The sequence below is a fragment of the Tiliqua scincoides genome, chromosome 3, assembly GCF_035046505.1.
Source record: "Tiliqua scincoides isolate rTilSci1 chromosome 3, rTilSci1.hap2, whole genome shotgun sequence".
Taxonomy (NCBI): Eukaryota; Metazoa; Chordata; class Lepidosauria; order Squamata; family Scincidae; genus Tiliqua; species Tiliqua scincoides.
Window position 1 is genome coordinate 13323031 of NC_089823.1, and position 22225 is coordinate 13345255.

A 22225-nucleotide genomic window follows, 5' to 3' on the forward strand; every position below is an offset into this window, starting at 1 on the left:
CGGCATGTGTCCATGTGCTTCCACTTCATGAGTTCCTGAAGAGTCTTGCATTGATGTGGGGGGGGGGGGGGCAGCCTGCTCAGATATTCAAAGAATGTGTGGGACCTGCTACATACTGGAGGGATGGACTGTGTGAGAGCAGGGACAGAAGCTGCAAGAGGGAGGAGGGTCACATCCAGCAGCTGGAAGGCTTATCAGTATAACCCAATCCTTTGCAGCTCTATTCAGAAGTAGTCCCATATGCACTGGTCATTCAATGAGGCTTCCTCCTCCCATGTAACAATGGAGCCATGAGGTTGGAAAGCATGATTGCAATGAACCACCTCCCCGCCCCCCCCTTCCCTGCCTCCCTTTTCTACCTTCCTGGGCTTCTCTAGTCAATTCTAAGGCAAGAACCCTCTTGGGCTCCGCCTTCTGCCCTCCTGCACCCAAAGGAAAAAAATCAGAGCACCCATCCTCACAAAAAGCCTGTGAAAAACCCAGGAGGAGTGACAGTGACTCGTTCAAGGCAGTGTCCAAGATGATTGACATTGGTGATGTTCCACTCCAGCCCTTCATCCACTCTGCCATACCATCACTTGGCTCTTATGTTCTGTGTGCACTACCAGCTAGTGGGGCAAAAAGCCCTTGTGAGCATTGCATTTAAAGATTTTTTTCCCCCCAGGCATCTTAACTTTGACATTTGATTAATGACTCATTAGTTGCAGTGGGTTTCTGGAGGCAGAGATGCAAGGCTTTGTTTTTTCCCCCCATGCATTGTATTATGCAGAATAAAAGCCCTTAAATAGTGTGTATCAATGAAATCTACAGTTTTAGTTGTTTATTTAAAAAAAGGTGGCATAGTTGTTTATGAAGAACTCTTTGGAAAAAACCTCCAAATAAAGCCCCACTGAGCTGCTCTAAAGTTCTCCTTCCGTCTGTGACTTGCATTTTTAATTAACCACCATGTGGTTAAATAGGCTTATGTTTAAATAGGCTCTCAGAGTTCATATTTATTTGCAGGTCATTGTGAGTAAACCAATTCCCAGTGATAGATGCTGCCGCCGCCGCCGCCGCTTTAACAGAAGTAGTTCATTCTATGAATAGCCTAATAACCTGATCCTTGTGTGCTTGAAAGCAAGTCAGTAGCTTCCGCTCTTACAGAGATGAGAGAACGGAATATAAGAACATCAGAAGAGCCCTACTGGATCAGGCCATAGGCCCATCTAGTCTAGTCTCCTGTATCTCACAGGGCACGATGCTAACCAGGTCTACTCAGAAGTAAGTCCTATTTTGTTCAATGGGGCTTACTCTCAGGAAAGCGTGGTTAGGATTGCAGCCACAGTGGCCCACCTGATGCATCAGGGAGCACACAACAAGAGACCTGCATCCTGTTGCCATTCCCTTGCACATGGCCTTCTGAGTTGCCTGGTTCCAAAACCAGGAGGTTGCACAAACCCAGCATGGCTTGTAACGCATGATGGATTTTTCTTCTAAAAATCTGTGCAATCCCCTTTTAAAGGAATCTAGTCCAGACACCATCACCACATCCTGTGGCAATGAGTTCCACAGACTAATTACACGCTGGGTTAAAAAAAATTTCCTTTTGTCTGCTCTAAACCCTCACAGTGGATGTCTTTGCGGAGGCATTGTGGTGAGTGGCTGTAAGTTTACTATTGGGTTATTGCTTTATCCCAATGGTTCTCACTCATTTAGTACCAGGATTCATTTTTTAGAATGAGAATCTGTCAGGACCCACCAGAAGTGATGTCATGACTGGAAGTGACATTGTCAAGCAGGAAAATTTTTTAACAAGCATAGGCAGCAATCCTACCCACACTTACCCAGGAGTAAATCCCATTTACGTACTATCATTGTTAAAAAGGTTGGAGGCTTAGCAAAGTTTGCCTACAAAAGGAGAACATCAGCTAGCTAATTTTTATGTATGTGTCAGGAAAGAGAGACTAATTTCGGCTGGTGCGCCAGCTGCGTCCGTGCTTGGATCATGCAGTCTTGGCCACGGTGATCCATGCCACGGTGACATCGAGGTTAGATTACTGTAACACGCTCTGTGTGGTGCTGCCCCTGAAGACGGTTCGGAAACTGCAATTAGTGCAGAATGCGGCAGCCGTGTGGTCACTGGAGCTAGGCGGTTTGACTCTGTCAGCCCGCTTCTCCGGGGGCTACATTGGCTGTCCATTCATTTCCGGGCCCAATTCAAGGTGCTGGTTTTGACCTTTAAAGCCCTATGCTGCTCTGGGCCAGGATATCTTAGAGACCGCCTACTCCCGTACAATCCGGCTCGCCCTCTCAGGTCATCAGAGAAGGCCTTTTTACAAGTGCCGCCACCCAAGGAGGTCTGGGGGGCGGCTGCAAGAAATAGGGCCTTCTCGGTAGTGGCACCAACATTATGGAACTCCCTTCCCCTTGACTTGAGAATGGCTCCCTCTCTTGAGAGTTTTCGGCGAGGCCTGAAAACACTGTTGTTTATACAAGCCTTCTGATTTCTGGCCTTCTTAACATTTTTATACATCTTTTAGCTTTTTACAGGCTTGATTCCTCTGTGACTTGCTCTTTTTATTCTGTCTTTTAATCTGACTACTGTTTTTATGGCCTCTGTTAATGTGTTTTTAAATGTTTTTATCTGCTATGTGTTAATTTATGTCTTTTAAATCTGTTTTTTTTACATGTTGTTAGCCGCCCTGGGTCCCTTTAGGGAGAAGGGCGGGATACAAATAAAGTTGTTTATTATTATTATTATTATTAATAACATCTTCCTATAACCCATGTTATAGGGTTGGAGGCTTAGCAAAGTTTGCCTACAAAAGGAGAACATCAGCTAGCTAATTTTTATGTATGTGTCAGGAAAGAGAGACTAATTTCCTCCATAAACAAGCCCAGGTGCAACCTCTGTTCCCTGTTTGCTGTGCAAACAACACAGTTTGCGACTTCATGACACTGAACCTGTCATCAAAGGTTCATTGACTTCTTCAGCAGACAGCATGAAGTTCGCCAATGACTGCCAATGGTGCCCTTCAGTTGTCTATACAAGGCAAACAAGTCTGCTTCTACGTAAAAGAATAAATGGACATCCATCTTATATCAAAAGTTGCGACCAGAGGGGGCAACATTTCAGGCTGCTATTGACTTGAAAGTTGCCATTCTTCAATGAGGGCACTTCAGGCTCCAGCACGAAACTCTCAATTAGAATTTCTCAAGAGCTTTGATTCTATTTGTCCAGGCTCAATCAGACATAATGCGTGTCTGTCCTGTTACAGGTTTAATTCAGTTAGCAAATCTAGGAGGATTTTCTCATCACCAATTACTGCTGTCGTGAATGGTCAATGTGCTTGTCTTAGAGCACAATCCCAACAGCATTCTGAGCCAGTGCAGGCCTCTTGCACTGGCTCCTGAGTGTCACAAACATGCTCTCAGGCACATTTGCGCCAACTTGGGAGTTAAAGAAAATATTTCTTCACTCAGCATATGGTTGGTCTGTGGAACTCCTTGCCACAGGATGTGGTGACGACATCTGGCCTGGATGCCTTTAAAAGGGGATTGGACAAGTTTCTGGAGGAAAAATCCATTATGGGTAACAAGTCATGATGTGTATATGCAACCTCCTGATTTTAGAAATGGGCTATGTCAGATGCAAGGGAGGGCACCAGGATGCAGGTCTCTTGTTATCAGGTGTGCTCCCTGCGGCATTTGGTGGGCCACTGTGAGATGCAGGAAGCTGCACAAGATCGGCTTATGGCCTGATCCAGCGGGGCTGTTCTTATGTTCTTCGGTGTGGAGACCCATGCTGGCCCAGGAGGGCCAGATTCGGATCTTTTGCTGGCCCAAAGGGGTATGTGTGCACTGGGGATGGGAGAGGGTTGTGGGAGGGCATTCTGGGAGTGGGGGCATTTTGGGAGGGAATGGAATGAGAGATGGGTTGGGCCTGGGAGGAGATGGGATTAGCTGTGGAGGCACAGACTCAATCCCTACTTCCAAGCCCAGCAGCCTTACCCAGGTTGCTCAGATTTGCACCAACTAAATAGCTGGCATGGATCTGAGTAGCCCCATAGGGGCGGCTAGGGCTCGACATAGCGTAAGGGGAAAAATATCCCTTAACCGTGAGGTGACCTTCAGGCTGTGCCTAACCTTTGCTGCATACAGCACAGGCCGCTACAGCCTGCCTGATCCTGCTCAGGGATTGGGCTGTTAGCTCAGCAAAGGTAAGGCTAGCTTAGGTTAGGATCTGGGCAGTGACAGCAATGCTCAGGAGATACTGTTTGGTTTGGTGAGTACCTGCACATTGCTGTCATTGCCTGGAATGGCTCCAACAGTGCGTGGGGGAGGGCGCTTACAGGGCACATTGCGGCCCTGACAGTACTTAATGTTTTGCCCCTCCAGCTATGCTACCCAAGTCATTCAGTGAGGTTTCATAGCTGAGGGAGATTTGAACTCAGGTCCCTAATTCAATACCCTAACCACAAACTACAGCACACCTTCAGATGTTGCAGATGACCCGGACGAGAGCTTGTCCCAGCAGATGCATAATGCACTGACCCAGTGCTCAGAGCAGTGACATCCCAATGTCAGATGACACCGTGTCACTACTTCCAGGTTCTTCCCAGAGGAGAGGTGCTCGCTGCAGCAGCTTTGCTTCAAGGGGACCCTCCAGAGGAGAGGGAATGACGGCACGAAGCAATCACTGCAGCGCAAGGCAATCACTTCCGGGTTCTCCCCTAAGTGGTGCGCTCACTGCAGCGGATTCACTTCAAGGGGAGCCTCCATGGAAAAAGGAATGGGGGGGCACAAAGCCGCTAACTCCTCCTCTGTAACTAGGTTGGAGCATAAGGGGCAGTCATGTGCTCCCCCCATGTCATAAGACCAGGTGCAGGTGCTCATAAGAACATAAAAACAGCCCTGCTGGATCAGGTCCATCTAGTCCAGCTTCCTGTATCTCACAGTGGCCCACCAAATGCCCCAGGGAGCACACCAGATAACAAGAGACCTGCATCCTGGTGCCCTCCCTTGCATCTGACATAGCCCATTTCTAAAATCAGGAGGTTGCACATACGCATCATGGCTTGTAACCCGTGATGGATTTTTCCTCCAGAAATTGGTCCAATCCCCAGGTTTCTCAGGCTCCGCCCTAGTTACAACTCTGTATCCCAGGCTAGTTCTGCAGGAGCTCACTTTTGTGAAGCTCATCCGTGGCAGGACACCGCCACCTCCGTTCCACGTTTCTCTGGCCGTTTGCATCAAGCTCAGCTTCACCTAAGTGGGGAAAATAGATTTACGGAGGAAAAATGCTTTTCTCCACTGCCTCGTTCTTTGGAGGACACATCGAGCCTCATTACGGGGAAACCGCTTTCATTTGGAGAAAGACACAGTTCAGAATTCAAAAAGCAGATCCCGAGTAAGTAGCCGTTATGGAAACAAGCAACCAGCTACCAGTCATTAACCTCAGACAAAGAATCCTCTACTTGACTTCGCTCAGGGACTGCCCGTGCTCAGAGAAAATGCAGCAGACGGTTTCCTGTTCCAAAAGACTTCACCCACTTCTACCATTCCCAGCCAGATGAATAATATACCGATGCTTGGCTCTGGGGTGATAAATGGTAGCAGAGATAGCAGCAAATAATCTAGTCCCGGCGGCATGTGGGCAGCAGGCCGGAACAGAGCAGAGCAGCCTGTTCTTTACCTGCCAGCAGGCATTACGTTTTGACCTTCTCTTAAAACGCATGAGAATTTTCTCCTTGGATCTTCGCATCCTTCTCTGGTGTCATCAGAATTGTTTCTTCACTGGGAAGTATTTTCTCTTCCCACCCTGTTTTTCATGGTTACTCATCAACAGACTTTCCAACAATGTAACTGAGACGCATATCCATTTTATTTCAGGCAAAGCTGCTTTTGGATTGGATTGATGTGAGATTTCAGCCCCAGAGGCTTGCCAAAATAAATACTTGGGAACCATGATGCGCAAGGAGAAAGCCCACTTGGCACTAGAGATGCACATGCCCACCCAGGCGTGCCCTGAAAAACCAATGGCGCTTTTCAAGCATTCTGGTCAAACTTTCAATAGGAAATGTGATAAGAATACTTGAAATCCCAACTGCTTGAGATTCCCCTCCTTCTCAATCTACCTCCACCTTCCCCAAGAGCCTTACCTTGAGGAAGAGGAGGGGCCCAGGTGACAGTGGTTCATTTCCGCACAAGCGGGCAGAGGTGTGGTGTGATGGTTGAGCTGCCATACTGCCTGAAGAGCTAAGGAGGAACAACCATGGTCTTGTTCTGGATGGGAGACAGATGCCAGGCTGGCAAGCAACTGTAACCTGTATCAGAATGGAGTCGCTGTTGAGCCACCACAGTGTGATGGGGAGTGTGTGATAGGGATGTGTAGTGAAAATGCTCGAGGAGATAGGGTGTGGTGTCAACAGTGGCCCCTTACTCTGGTAGGCAACCATGGGGTTAACGGCAGGGCCTTAGATTGCAGTGAGTGTGCTGCACAGATGCAGCCATTCGAAGACAATAGGGCCCTCAGGGATAAAAGCAGCACCTGCAGGAAGGAAAGGGGTGTGGGAAGGAAGCTGAACTGATGGATTAATGGACTGAGGAATTAATGGCTGATGGACTACTGGAACAACTGATGGTCTAACTCAGGGGTGTCCAAAGTTTTTGGCAGGAGGGCCACATCATCTCTCTGACACTGTGTTGGGGAGGGGGAAAATAAGAATCAATTCACATTTAAAATTTGAATAAATTTACATAAGTTTGCATAAATGAATATATTAAAGATGAACTTATATGAATGAATGAAGGTCTTGCAATAGCTCAAGGCCTATAAAAGGCCTTGCACAAAGCAAGGCTGGCCTTTCCTTTGCTGTTGCTACTGCATCACAGACGTGAAACAACAAGTAGTGGAGGGAAACCTCATCCCACAGCTCACGTGAGAGGTCAAACAATTGCCCTCACGCTGAGAGCAGTTGCATCGGGCCAGTGTGGACTCCAACAAATCTCTGGAGGGCCAGAGACTCATTGGAGACTGGGGGCTCCCTGAGGGCTGCATTGAGAGGCCTTGAGGGCTGGGGTTTGGGCACCCCTGGTCTAACTGACTAAAGGACAGGTGGGTGAATTGACTTTGGAGACTGCTGGAGACAATGGAGATTGGTGTGTGGCTGCCACACTCAAGACCTGCTGAGGACAAGGTGTTGCTGTGATGGCTGGAGAAGCAGGGGAGGAAGGAGGCTCTCTGCAGATTGAACAGGCAAGCTACCCTGGTGGGGTCCAGTAGTGTTCCAGTGGAGAACTGGGGCCATTGGTGGGGAATGAAGGGGAGCTAATTAGCTTAAAGTGGGCATAGGTTCTCTAGGTGAAGCTTGGACTGGGAATTTGGCAAAACAGGACGGGAACCCGAATGAGGTGACTCGAGTTCCCACAAATCAGCAAAAAAATCAGTGAAAAATAAAAAAATAATTTTTTGCTGATTCATGGGGGACTCGAGTCACCTGTGCCAATGACTTGAGCTTTGGCTTGGCAGTCAATCTCTTCCCCGTGGGTGGTCTGGTTTTTTTCACTGGATGAAGGAGGAGCCCAAAGGGGCTGTTACTTTGGAATTGACTGGAGAAGCCCAGGGAGGAAGAGGAGGTGGTTTGTAGTGACCCTGCTTTCCCACTGCATGACTAGCTCCTGTGCACTCCAGCAGCATAGCTATAGGGGGTGCAAAAGACTGTTTTGCAGAGAGCTTCACCTCAGCTTGCGTGTTGCACGGAGCCTCTCAGCAGACATGCAAGCTGCCCCTCCCTTCAGAGTGGGCAGAACCCCCCTATTGTAGTTCATGGAAAAGCACCACAGCTGCCCTGCCTACTTACACCAGAGGAAGCTCTCCTTACGCCCAAGAAAGTGGGTGTAAGGAGAGCCTCCTTGGGTATAAGCAGGCGGGGCAGCTGCAATACTTTTCCATGGACAATGAGGGGGCAGTTCTGCCTCACCTGGTGTGCTCTGAAGGGGATGGGACCGCTTGCGTGCCTGTGGAAAGGCTCCATGTAACATGTAGGGCTTTGCAAGCTGAGATGGAGCTCCCTGCAAAACTTAGTGCTTTGCACCCCCTCTAGCTATACTATTGTTGGACTCCATTGTTACTTGGGAGAAGGAAGCCTCATTGAATGATTGGTACTAATGGGGCTACTTCTGAGTTGAACTGCAAAGAATTGGGAAGTCTCTGTAAGCTTCGCAGCTGCTGCACATGACCTCGCTCCATCTTGCTGCTTCTGTCCCCCTCTCTCGCAGTCCCTCCTACCCCCTTCCACCTTGTTTACACATGCGATGGGGACAACTGGGGAGTGTTTAAAGAGAACTCTGACACACACACACACACACACACACACCCCAGTAGCAAACCCATTTTTTTCCACAGCTGGTTTTTTAAAGGGAATGACTTGAGACTTGAGTCTTTTTGAGTAGTGAAAACGCTCTGGGTGACTCAAAATGCCTCATTATGACTCGTTTTTGAGTTGAGCTGTGAGGAGGAGACTCACTGATGCCTGACTTGCATTTCCCTGGTGTGCGAGAAGGTTGATCGGCAAAGAATGGAGAACAGCCTTGAGGACCTGCCTAGGCTTGATATATGGCTACCTGTGGAAGCTTGATGGCGTGCAGCTGGAAGAGATAACCACGCCGTGAAGGGAACATCTGGTGAACTGAGGGTTCTGTGAGTCTCCTCCACGGACAATATTGTAAAAACCCCATTAAAAAAGTCTTCAAAGTCTCACACCTTTTCTACTCCACATTCTTGAGTGTGGGTGGGCATCAAGCTCCTACTGATGGCCTCACAGTGTACGTGCGATTGTCTCAGTGTAGAGCACACAGAGACATATTGACCCCCTGTTGCTCTCTCTGCATATATTCACATACATCCCTGCACACAATCCATCCAAAAGAATTTAACTTTTTCCTTCCCACTGGTGACCACATTTCCTGTGACTTTTACGCAGGGTGATGGGCAGATATCAGAATAAGTTGTATAATAGGAGTCAGTTTCATGAAGAATGTGGGAAAAGGAAATGGCCTGTTGTGCAGTAATGGGAGTGCATTTGCCCGCTAGACCATTAAGGAGGTAGAGGACTAGAACTATGACTAAATGCTCTTAGGTCTTGTTTTTTTTTTTTCCTCCTCCAGTGAGAGGATGGAGGTGGAATGAACTTTGTGGAGAATACAGTACTAATGACTTGAATGACTGAGTCATCATGTAAAGGCTGTTTGTGCTTTTGGTGTATAAGAAAGCATATAAAGCCACACAATGAAATCTTGCTGAAAAGCATCCACAGGTAATCTGGTGTTACCTTTTTGCACTAAGGAAGGGCTCTCACTAGGGCTAAGTTGAAAGGGTCCTGGGGAGAACTTTGAATTTGAAGTTGGGGTGGTGGACAGGAGCAAAATGGGCTTGCCTTTGTCACTGGCTTCCCCCACCCTTTTTGCCAGAGTTGCCAGTCCTAACATCATTCCTAGGGAAGAAACAATGGTGGCCGCCAGTTACCAAGTGCACCATCACCACTGCTGCCAGTAAGCCTCCCCTTTTGCCCCTCCTGCAAACCACCAAAATACTCCCCTGTTTTCACCACATGCAAATAAGAAGCAAAAAATGAGGATGGTCCTTTGGGCCCAGCTTTAATTATAATGCACAGAAGGGTCAGCCAGGTGAGGGTTTGCTAAACTTGGGTGTTTATGTGCTTGGGGATGTATTGGGTGTACCTTCGATTACTGGATTATCAGGTGTATCTAGGATTTCTGGAGTCCAGAGCCTGATGCACAAGTTTGAGTGCAGTAAGCAGAATGTTCTGCTCTGTTAGTCCAGTAAGACCTAAAGCCCAGACACAAACCTGTATTTATGTGTGCCTGGCCTGAGCAAGCATAAGATCTGATGTTGCAGAACCCCATCTTCTTCAGTGTCAAACAAAACCCTGTCCTAATCTGTGCTATTATGCTAGTGCAACAACCTGGGCCACCACTAGATGGCAGCACAATGATACATGCAATAGGGTTGAATTAAAGAACAATTTAGTTGTGAGACCAAACATTTAAGAATGAGTTCCTGATTGTAGGCATGTTGCTTATGATGGAGCACCTGGTCTAGAGAAATGGTCAGATGGGATACCTTGGAGATTTTAAAACAAACATATACTTGTCTGGGTGGGGTGCTTTAGGTCTTCTGCTGTAGGGCAGTGGCGTAGCTAGAGAGGGTGCAAAGCACTAAGCTTTGCACGTGCCTGAATGTGCTGTGCCAGCAGCCCTTCCCTTTCAAAGCCATTCTGGGTGGTGGAAGCAAAACTAAGTCATATGGCTCCAAGGGGGAGGGGCTGCTGGCACGCTTTGCTTCCCCTCTAGCTATGCCACTGCTGTAGGGAAAGGTTGGACTAGGGAATTAACAGAATCCCTTTCACCATCTGGAGTAAATCACATCTGTGGACCTGCTGAAATCTGGAGGGCAGTTTTTAGAGTTGGGCCATCAAGATGTTTCTGCAATTCTTCAATCCATATTGTCATTATTTATACTGGGGCTGCACCAGATTTTAGCAACATCCCATAGCATAGCTGAAGCTGCCACACAGCTCAATCCACCGTATCTCCCCACACAGTGATGCAGCAGCACCAACATGGAACCTAGTGCATCCCGAGAGGGAGTTTTGGCCTCTGGAGACCCCCTGGACTGTGGTAAACCCTTGCCAGCCTGGTGGGTCTTCTTCGGCTTGTGCCAGTGATATCATTGATGCAAGTCCATGTGACCCAGGAAGTTGGACTGAGGCTGTGGTTGGGTTTTGGTATGAGTCGCTTCTACCAAAGCTGCTCCTTTCCTGGTCCTGATCCACCCTCCCTGTTCTATCTACCTTCTGCCATCCACCCATTCTCAGCCCCAGATGGACTTACCCGAGCCAGTGGGTGTCCAGTGTCTGCTGGTGCATGGAACAGACTGCTCACAACTTGCAGAGGTGGCCAGGATATATGCTTTTTGCGATAGCCAGAAAACACCTAGCGCACCACATTGAGTTGCGCATTCTGGCAGCACTAGATGTCTTTAGGATTGGACCGTTAGGCTGGATTGAACCAGTGGTTCATTTAGCTCAATTATGCCAGTGCAACAAACTGAGCCACCACTAGATGGCAGCCCAATGACACAGGCAATGCTCCAGTAGTGCAGCTAGAGGGAACGGTGTGGTGAGTACAGCAGGCATATAAGCAGCCCCTTCCACTTGCTGTTGGAGCCATTTGGGGCAGCAACAGCAACATGCTGGTTTTCACCAATAAATTAGAGCAGAGGGAGGGAGGCCGCACGAGGCTGGGGGAGGGTGGAACAAGAAGATGGGGTCACCCAGGACACTGGGGGGGCACACTCTGAAGGAATGGGCCATTGATTGGCCAAATGGATACTCTGATTTTATACCTTTTGGACGAGGGAGGGGACAAGGAGGAGCCCAATGGATGAGGTTCATGTCATAGGAAAATGCTTGGATAGCCCAGGGAGGGGACTAAGGAAGTGGTCAAAGTAGGGGGGCGGTGTTTCCTTGTGATCAGAAGAGGAACACCTTCCAAACCTCTGGCTCATTTGAAGTGTAGGACTTCAACACATTGCAAGAAGGGATGGAAACAAATGGGAGCTCACTCACACTCACACTCACCAGCACCTCCATTGTTTCTGTAAAGCTGTGCCTAACTCGTGGCTTGACTCGCTTTTTGCAAAGACTTGGGCTAGAATCAAAATGACTCTGAAAGACTCAGGATGAGCCCATTATGACTCGCAAGCAAGTAGAGTCGAGGGGGCAGAGACCTGCAACTCGGCACATCCCTGCAATGTAGGAGAGGGCCTTCTTGGTAGCAGCCTCCCACTTGTGGAATTCCCACCCTGGGAGTCAGGTTACATGCTGCCAGGTTGAAGTGGGCAGTGAAACCCTTTCTGTTTTGTTTGGCTTCCTCTTGAGTTTTGTTTTATTTTATTAATAATAATAATAATAATAATAATAATAATAATAATAATAATAATAACAACTCAGTATTTATATACCGCCTTTCTGGTCATCGGATTACTCCTCTGACTTTATTCAAGGCGGTTTACATAGGCAGGCATTTCTAAATCCCTCAAGAGGATTTTTACAATCCTAGAAGTTCTCTCTTTCAAGAACCAACAACATTGTAGAATGGATCTTTCTGGTTTGGTCTCACTTCTGGCCTCCAGTTCTCCCAGGCAGGCTGACAAGCAGCTCCATCTCTCACATGGAGGGCAGCCAAGACGCTTCTTGCTCACACCTAGAGCAGGTGGAATCACTCAGCTGGGCTTGTCAGCTGCTTCAAGTTCTCGCCATTCTCAGCAGGTGTCCTCGAACTGGCAACCTTCTGATGTTATCTTCAGGCTAAGGGAGGCTCTACCCTCTAGACCAGACCTCCTGCCTTTTAAGTCTGTTTGTTTTGCAGTTTGTTTATTTTTGGCTGCTTGCTGTGATTGTTTTGGTTGCTTCTGTATTAAATTTGATTTTTAGGATTACCTTTATTGATACATTGTATGCAGCATTGGTTGTTCCTTCAATAGAACATACTTCAATGGCCAGAAGTATTTTAAATACATACAGTACATACATGCAATTAGTCCAGTGGTTCCCAAACTTTTTACCTCCAGGATCCACTTTTACAAATGACTCTCTATTGGGACCCACTTAGCTTTATGAGTATAAAAAAAATGAAAAGTTTTACTTTGCTGGTTGCTCCAAGTCCCTGTTTTAATCCTTTATACTATGGTGGGAGGACCGCCTTCTGGAGTGTTCATTGCACTGCGTGATCATTGGATCGGGACTGTTCTAGTGGTCTTGCATTCCCCTTCTCCTGGCCTTCTCTTGGCGTTAGGTGCTTTCCTGCTATCGCAAAAAGCGCATAGCCTGGCCAGCACTGCAAGTTGTGAGCACTCTGCTCCATGCTCCAGCAGACACTGGACACACACTGGTCTTGGTAAGACATTTGCCTACCAATGAGTAACCATGCATGTGTGGCTCAGTTTCGCTTTCCATAGGGCTCGATACATTTTCCTTGTCACTTCAGGAGGGGAGACTTTTTTCTTGAGAGTTTTTTGAGGCCTGCATTCATCAAATTGGGACCATTTTGGTGGCACTGAATTCCTCTCAACCTGCCCTTCAATGTCGGCCAAGGCACACTTGCCTACTCCCAAGCAAAGGCACATGTGTGGCTCAGTTTCATTTTCCACAGGGCTCAATACATTGTCCTTGTCAGCTATCAGCTTCTCAGTTTCAGGACCCACCAAAAATTGGGTTGCAATCCTTTGGTGGGTTGTGACCCGCAGTTTGAGAACTACTGGATTAGGCAATGATGTGATGTCACATGACTGGAACACAGTGTCACGTGGGCCAATTTAAAAGGAGATGAGCATGAAAAAAATGGGTATGTAGTTTTTGGCTCTAATTCATACAATTCTACAAGGAAGTACAAGGCAGCTAAGAAAACATTTGTGGGAAGGTAAAGAAGCTCCCACACTCTGGAAAGCATTACTCATCTCATACTAATCACTCCACATGGCATTTGAATATCAGTAAGTGAAAGTGATTAGCTCTCTCTCCTCCCCCCCCCCCGCCCTTTGATCAGATGAAGTCACTAAAAAGGAACTGGGAGTCAACAGATACTGAAAAACAATAGAATTCCAAGTGTAACACAAACTCTCTGTCAGCCTGCATCCTTTCCTTAAAATGTATCTCATCCCCACCCCCAAATGATTAGGCTTCTAGCAGGTCTGCAATGCCATCCCTCAGACCCTAGAAGGTGACACAGGCCAGCATTTGAAATGCACAATATGGGAACCGCAACATTGTGGGGGTTGCCAGCATTCAGGGACTTTATCTGCCTACTAGGTAAATTTGGTGGGAGACTACTGGGGACTCTGTTTGACTTGAGTCAGAGTCTTTTCAGTAAAAGAATCCGGCACGGCTCTGAAAAAAACGGAGCTGCGGTGGTGTGTGAGTATGTCAGAATTCTCATTCAGCACTCCCCAGATGTCCCCATCCCATCTGTAAACAGATGCTATGCTGTTCTTGAAGTGAGTGCAGCAGTGCAGAAAGCACCAATCGGTTCCTTATGAATCTCAGCAATGAACCCACTCACCCCTGTTCACATCATGACTCCCAATTCCGCCCTCAGAAGGAGCTCCAAAGCAGCATGTCATGGACGAAGCAACAGGGAGGGAGGGAGGGAGGAGGCATCCCAGCTCAGCAGGAGGGGATGGGCAGTGTAAACAAGGGGACAGAAGTGATGGGTGGGCAGGCAGATGCATGGATTGCCCACAGCAGCTGGAAGGTTTATGGCCCACTGCAGCTCTACTCAGAAGTCTCAGTCTGTGTCTCATTGCTGTCAATGAGACAGCATCTTCCCCAGGTGACTGTGGGAGAGGGTACTAGGACTGCACATTCACTGTTCCTGAGAAAAACTTCCAAATCCCAAGTTACTTCCAGTTTCAAAACACACATAATTCAACACGAGTCTGGTTAAAACGCTCATTTTGAGACTCAGAGTCCTTGGAGTCAAGTTGCCCATCCCTGGTATTTTGTTGCATTAACTGTGAATGTTGAGGTTGGGGAAGTGAAAATGTTTCATCTGTTGACCATCTCGTCCCCACCCTCTATTGCAGCAAAATCTATTCAGGCTGGCCATACCCATAGCCTACCCACATAATGCTTTTGTAGGTCAGTGACCAGCACATCTGAAGTTGACCATTGGACCATTCCATTGAATTTGATTTTTATGGATTGACAGCACTTATATGGGTTATTTTTTTTCCCCCAGGCTTGCCTGGAGATGCTGCCTGGGATTGAAGCTGCACCCAGATCACATCAGCTTCCTGTAGATCACTGCTGACTAAAGAATGACAGGATATATCACAACAGGATAAAAACTCTGATGCATTAAAAAAAACTTCATTCCTGAAACATGAAGAAGATTGCACTAGCCCTACTGTACAGAGCTTTTGTAAGGCTGACTTATAATGTGTGCTCAGCATTTTGACTAACAGTCATATGTTTGGCTTTGAAGAAAAACAACAGAATCTTGCCCTGAGGCTCATAATCTTAATAATCAGACACAAAAGGAAAAAATGCAAGACAATGGAAGGAAAGAGACCTGGCATTGACATTCATCAGTTAGCTACTTCTGTATATGTCTTGAGGTGCATCTTAAAGAACATAAGAAGAACCCTGCTGGATCAGGCCAAAGGCCCTTCTAGTCCAGCTTCCTGTATCGTACAGTGGCCCACCAAATGTCTCAGGGAGCACACAAGACAATGAGACACAACCTGAGTCCTGATGACCTCTCCTGCTGCTGGTACTCTGAGGTAGCCTACTTCTAAAATCAGGAGCTTGCACATGCCCATCATGACTTGTAACCTGTGATGGACTTTTCCTCCAGAAATTTTCCAATCCCCTCTTAAAGGCATCCAGGCAAGATGCCATCACCACTTCCTGTGGTAAGGAGTTCCACAGGCTAACTACACGCTGGGTAAATAAATATTTTCTTTTGACTATCCTAACTCTCCCATCATTTAATTTTAGTGGATGCCCCCTGGTTCTAGTGTTCTGTGAACCAGGGTGAGGCAGGGAGTGGTGTATTGAAATAAGTGGGAGCAAGGAGATTCAAAAAACAGTTGTCACCAAAAAGAATGGTTAGTTACTAAAAGTTTGATACCAGAGGAACACAAGATTCTAGGAGTATGAAGACAAATAGAAGAAAGATGAGTACCAGCACCAGCACACAAACAGTTAAAAGTAAAACATAAGGTTTTAAAATGAAATAGGATAAGGCAAGTGAGTGCAAAAAGACAAAGAGAAGAGTGATCATCTTAATAAGCAAGTGGGCTTGGCATTCGTGGATTTACACATCTGCGGATACTGAGCCAGTGGTTGGAGGGCCCCAGAAGACCTCCTGAACATGACCAAAAGTGCGTAGTCTCCCTGTGTGTCAGAACAGCACCCAGATGCGACCGGAAGTGACATCTGGTCTCCTCTGGGAGGCCTTCTGAGGAGGCCAGGAGGCCATGTGTGCTCTCCGGAGTCCTGGGCGAGACCCCCAAGTAAGTTATTACAGAGCTGTACCAGCCCCCTGTGAAGATTTAATTATCCATGGATTTCCATATCCACGGGGTGGGGAGGCACCTGGAACAGATACCCCTGGATACCGAGGGCCCACTGTAGGGTGCAGAAGACAAATCACACCCAGGTTCCTGGCTTGTTTAGCAGAAGAAACGGGAGAGTCTCTTTTACAGAAAGAACCAAAGAAGAAACTAAAAGGTATAAATAATAAGAAACTCACAGTTCAGTCCTATCTGGTCCTACTACTGGTGGAGCAGATGTTGCATAGGTGGTGACTGCTTTGCAGTAGGGAGAGGTGGGATTGGGTGGGGGCAGGGCAGGATGGGGAAAGGGGTGAGCAGAATGGGGGAAGGGACGACAGGGGCAGGGAGGAGGGTGGATTGAGCCTGGGAAGGTGGTGGGTTCAGCAGTGGGTGGCACAGGGCGTGATCCACCAACACAGGTCAACGCAACTACAGAGCTGGCACAGGTATGAGTTGAACCATGGTGGCTGCTGGACCTTACCCCTGAAAAGGCCTGAACATGATGGAACACCTCTTTAGGATACAGTGGAGGCTGCATCACTAAGGCTCATTTCTGAGTAGTCATGAATAGGTTTGCACTGTAATTTTTGGAGTGATTTATCTGTAAAAGTGAGAAGTCATCCAAGAGGTCACAGAAGCAGGGAAGAGAGAAGATGGGGATCTGCAGGTACCAAATATAACTGTAAATCATCCATTTAAAAGACAAAGCATCATAATTATTATTTTAACACTCAGTAAGGTCCGTGTAGAAACATACGTATATTCGGAGTTAGGTTTTCAGCACTGTGAATCAACCTGGGGGGTTCCAATACCAGGAGTGCTTGTTAGGATTCCTGATACTGTACTAAATTGAAAGCTCTCATTGCCAAGGCTAATTAAATAAGACATGCACAGTGGAAACGTGGGGCAGAGTGACACCTCTATTTGCAACCATAGAGAACGATCACCAATGGCAGATTTCAAGTCAGTACTAGAAGTTCAAACTAGGTCTCACCCTAGATCAGCATTGCTCAATGTTTGTCCCTTGTGGCACCACTTTGCATCCACCTATTGGATGTACCACCCACCTAATGGTAGTACCACCAGAACTAACTGGCAATGATGTCATTACCAGTTACTTCTAGATTGGGAGGCCAGGTGCCATGCAACAAACACCAGTGTGAGGCTCACGATGGACAGGAGGGCTTTTCTGAGCATGCGAAAAGCACAGACCGGAGCTCTGCCCACTGAGCCAAGCCTTCTATTGCTGCTTCTTGTATTGCATTGCTGGACTCACTGTCAGGCTGTGGGGCAGGGCCTGCGAGAGGAATTTTGTCAGGGGGTACAAAGTTTCTTCTACGCCCCTTCCCGAAGGGGGAGGGGGCAATGGGGCAGGTAGAATGGGGGGCAAAAATAAGGCGGGGGAGGGTGCTGACAGCCACAATAGTCTTTGGAGCCCAGGCCTACCAGGCTTCTTGATGCAGAGCCCAGGTCTACCCAATCAAGCAGCATTCGCAGCTAGTTAAAACTGTTACCCTGCACATGCCCAATCTCATCTGATCTCGGAAGCTAAGCAGGGTCAGGCCTGGTTAGTACTTGGATGGGAGACCGCTTGGGAATACCGGGTGCTGTAGGCTTATACCATAGTCTTTCGAGACTGAAGGTTGCCAACCAAAGTAATATGGAAAACCAAACACACTCCTAAGTCTCTCTAAAATCTTTGAAATATGGAAAATCCATTGCAGAAAATTAGCATCATTGTGTTTAGGCTCACACTAGAACAGATCAAAATGCTGCTGCTGCAGCTGTAGCCCCGCACCTGGGTCCCTGAGCTTCTATGCGCTCCTTCATGGTGATGGAATCCACAAGCCAAAGAGCTACTATAGCAAGCCAGTTTTCCTCCCAGATTTGACACTGTGTTCAGGAGGGTCATGGATGCATTCCTGAGCCCAGTGTGTATGGCTTGCAGCAGCAGTTAACACTGCATGCACATGGTTGTGTCCGAGCATCATGTGCAGGCAGTGAGTTCAGGTGAGCAGGAAAATTTCAAATCCCAGGAAATGTCTTGGCCCCCTCCTTTGGCTCCTGGGCCCCCTTTCTGACCCTGGGCCCAGGTACAAATTACCCCCTTTGCCCCCCGCTCCTAGGCCCTGCTGTGGGGGTCTTGGGGTCCCGTGAGTACCACTCAACACACATCAAGTACTACTAGTGGTACGACTACCACTGGTTAAGAAACCCTGCTCTAGATGCTTTTTAGCTCTATGGAAGCAAGTCGTTTGTTCCATTTTCCTCTACAAAATTTCATGTTCTTATCTTCCAAGGAAAAGAAGGCTACTTTTTTTTTTTTTTTTGAGTGCATGTAGGATGAAAATGAACTATATAGGGGAGGAATGCTTATGGAGAACCACGTCAGCTTTCCCACCACGACCCTGATTAAACCTTTATGGACAGTACTATGAATAAATTATTTTCCCTACATGTGGCTATTTCTCTGGCAGTTCATGCTGGCAACATATTGACTTTTTGTAGAAAGCCCAGTTAGAAATAATAAAGTCCTTTGTGATTAAGAGCATTGTTAAAAAGTGCTTGGCGATCATTAATCCCTCGCATTCTTCAGTGAGTCACTCCACTCAGACCTAAGAGTTAAATCTCTCAGATGAAAGTCAATGCATTTTGTTTAATTGTTGATCCTATTAATGGGGTTTCTGTTTTAGAGAGCATATCTCCTTTGGGTTCCACAGAAGCCACTAGGTTCATCAAAACAAGTGGACCTTATGCAACTGAGAAGGGAAATCAAGGGATTTTAATCTTGAATTTTGTTCACCGAAAAGCAAACTTCTCAAGTCTGCTATTAAGTTGTAGAAGAAAAAATATTGCAGAATTCCCCCCAGTAGTGTAACTAGAGGGGGGGGGAAAGCATTAAATACTACAGGCACATTGTAAGCATCTCTTCCCACTCACTGTTGGCCATTCCAGGCAGTGACTACAACATGTATGACCCATTTGGTTCGTTGAGCATCTGCGTGTTGCCATCACAGCTTGAATGGCTCCAACAGCAAGTGGGAGGGACCACTTATACAGCATGTTGCGGAACCCGCAGTGCTTACCATTTTGCCCCCTCTAGCTATGCTACTGATCCCCCCTTTAAATAGACCAGTCATGAAATTGTACCATTGAATGAATGAATGAATATGAGGCTTTTCAGCAATTTCAAAGAAAGTTACATCTTCTGATAGATCTTTCCCTTCCAACTCAAGCAACAAAGCCACAAAATCCCAAGAGCTAAAACAGGCAGGGATCCTTGTCAGGCCTGGCTCAAACATTCCCCTGTTTAAAGCACTGAGCCTGGACTATCCTCCTCCTCATGACATTCTCTGCCCCTGACATTCAGAGCATGACAAGACCTGGCCCCAAACTCTCTCCCCCTCTCCCATGAACCAGACTGAGAAATATTTTGACCCAGCTTCCTTCCTTGGCCTGCTACTCACTGGTTCTCCTGGCTGAATGGGGTGAGCAGTAGCCAGCCAGAGGAGGTGGGGGATATACAGAGGACACTCCCAGCCAGTCTGCTGCTTCACCCTGCCTCAAGAGTGAGCCAGCCCTGGTCCTTGTATACAGTAGGTGCAGCTAGGTTTTCTCAGGCTATCAAGCAACACAGGGGAATATTAGATTACACTCCCCCCCCCCCAACTCAGCCTGTCACATTGAGGGACACATGTGATGTGCCTTCCATCAGCAAACCGTCCCTATCTCTGTTGTCCTGGATATCCGCATGGGGATGGTGTATCCAAATTCAGCATAAGTGTGGAAAATCTATTGTGCCTACATAAAAATCACATGGTTTGTTTCTGGATCTTTTCTCCAGTTTCATTTTGGCTGAATGCAAATTGGATTCATCATGCATAGGCTGTATACATTTGCGCCTTCCCCATGCAGATAGCTGGGCTGGGGACTAGAATACTGAGGAGAGCAGTGCTCTCTTGCTTCACCATACATAGTGGACTGGATGCCGGGGGGGGGGGGGTTAACATCCAGCTAAGCCCATAATCATTGGTCCCTGAAAGTTATGCTTGTTAGAGCAGGCAGCGCTGATCAAGATTGACCCAGAGTTTGTCCTGGTATACGCTTTCTACATTCATATTCATTTTTGTGGGCTTGTAACTTTTGTGGATGTATTTACATGAGAACATCAGAAGAGCCCTGCTGGATCAGGCCGAAGGCCCATCTAGTCCGGCTTCCTCTATCTCACAGTGGCCCACCAGATGCCACAAGGAGCACACAAGACAACAAGGTACCTGCATCCTGGGGCCAACTCCCTTGCATCTGGCCTTCTGAGGTAGCCTACTTGTGAAATCAGGAGGTTGCACGTACCCATCATGGCTTGTAACCTGTGATGGACTTCTCCTTCAGAAATTTGTCCAGTCCTCTTTTAAAGTCATGTAGGCCAGATGCTGTCACCACACCCTATGGCAAGGAGTTCCACAGGCTAATTACACACTGGGTAAAAAAAAATGTTTTCTTTTTCTGTTCTAATTCTTCCAGCATTCAATTTTAGTGGATGCCCCCTGGTTTTGGTGTTTGTAATGCCTCTTTGTAATGCCTCAACAGGTGTCTGTCAGACCAGACATTGTGCATCTTAAAAGTCTGAATTGCTTCCCAAACCTCATTAGTGTTGACTATGAAAGAAAGATGGGGTGTGCTGAGTGTCATTCATGCAAGAAAACTTAACGTGATCAGCTCACTTGCTCTCCGGTTAATGTTTTTTTTTTTTTTCCGAGTGAAGGTGCCACCTCTATCTAAGATGTGAGGGGCATGATGGATGGGGAGGAGTGAAAGCAATTTGCTCCCAGACACACCTGAACTGTCAAGCACATCAAACCATCTGATGCTTGCAGATGTAACTAAGATAATGGCTAAGAATCATGCCAAGGAAGGGTGACTTTCTTTTAGCATATGTTGTCATCCATGTTAATGACTGCTTTTCAAAACATTTCTGGGTTCTTGAAACACACAATCCTAAAATGAATCAGGATGGAAATTCAGTAGATTTGGGTTCGAGAGTGTGCTGCGTGCACCGGTGATCCCACTTAATCTCTCTCAAATGTTAATAAGGAATTACTTGCGTTGGCAATAGTGGGGTTGTGCAAAATCCCCTCCTGAGCCTTTCACCGAAGCATGCAATTGCCAATATTGGACGAACGGCAGTACAAACAGAAGGAAAAAAAAATGGAACAGGCAGGTTGATTTTCAGCACAACTCAGCTCCTCTGGGCTTGGGATACAGACCTTGAAATAGAATTTCCTCTTGCAAAGTTTGCACATTATTAGACAAGACGGAATTGGTATATATTTTTGCAAAATTGTGTGTTAAACAGGTGTTTTTCCTACAGCAAGGCACTGATAACATCCCACCAAATGGCCACAGGCCTGACAGTTGGTACTTCTTGCCAAATGCCACTCCAAGAAAGCGTAACTGTCTCACCCAGAGCATATTATGCAAAGCAGGCATATGAAAATGCATTCACTTCGCCGTATAATTTATTCTGGTTTTCATTTTCATATTATGGGTGAGCGGTAAAGGTGTGGGTTGGCTCCTCTCCTCCCAGAGCCATCTCCATCAGCAGCCATTGCAGCCTGCCAGCAAGGTCCCCTCTCTGAGCCCAGCTGGGGCCAACTACCATTTCTCTCCTCCTCCCGGAACTGTTTCTTATACAGTGTGGTGACATTTGCAACTGGGTCGCTCTGCATCGTGTAGCTAGAGGGGGTGCACATGCTTAAACTAATGTCTAGTTTAACCCTAAATAACTTTCTGTTTTTAAAAAAAAAGATATAGAAAAGCCGTCTATCGATTTCGTAAATAAATTTCCCATTGGTGCCGTGCAGTTGACATTGGAGTTTGAAGTACAATTTCCACTGTGGAGCTTGGCTTACTAGAGTTGAGCCTAAACTGGCCTCTTAACATCTCAGCCATGTTTGTAGGCTGAGAAGTTGCATTTTGCCTGGTTTTATCAATGCTTTGGGAAGGCAGGAAAGTAACCAGTTGTGCTGACCATTCACTTTCAGGCTCATGTCTTCTGTGGCTGTTCATAGCCATTGTGGTCACTGCCATTTTGTTCCTCCATGCTGA

At 47.1% G+C, this 22225-nt stretch overlaps 1 pseudogene; it reads left to right on the forward strand.

The window, feature by feature from the left end:
* Positions 1 to 17619: 17619 nt before the first annotated feature.
* On the forward strand, positions 17620 to 17736 carry LOC136646735 (5S ribosomal RNA; annotated as a pseudogene).
* Positions 17737 to 22225: the final 4489 nt, after the last annotated feature.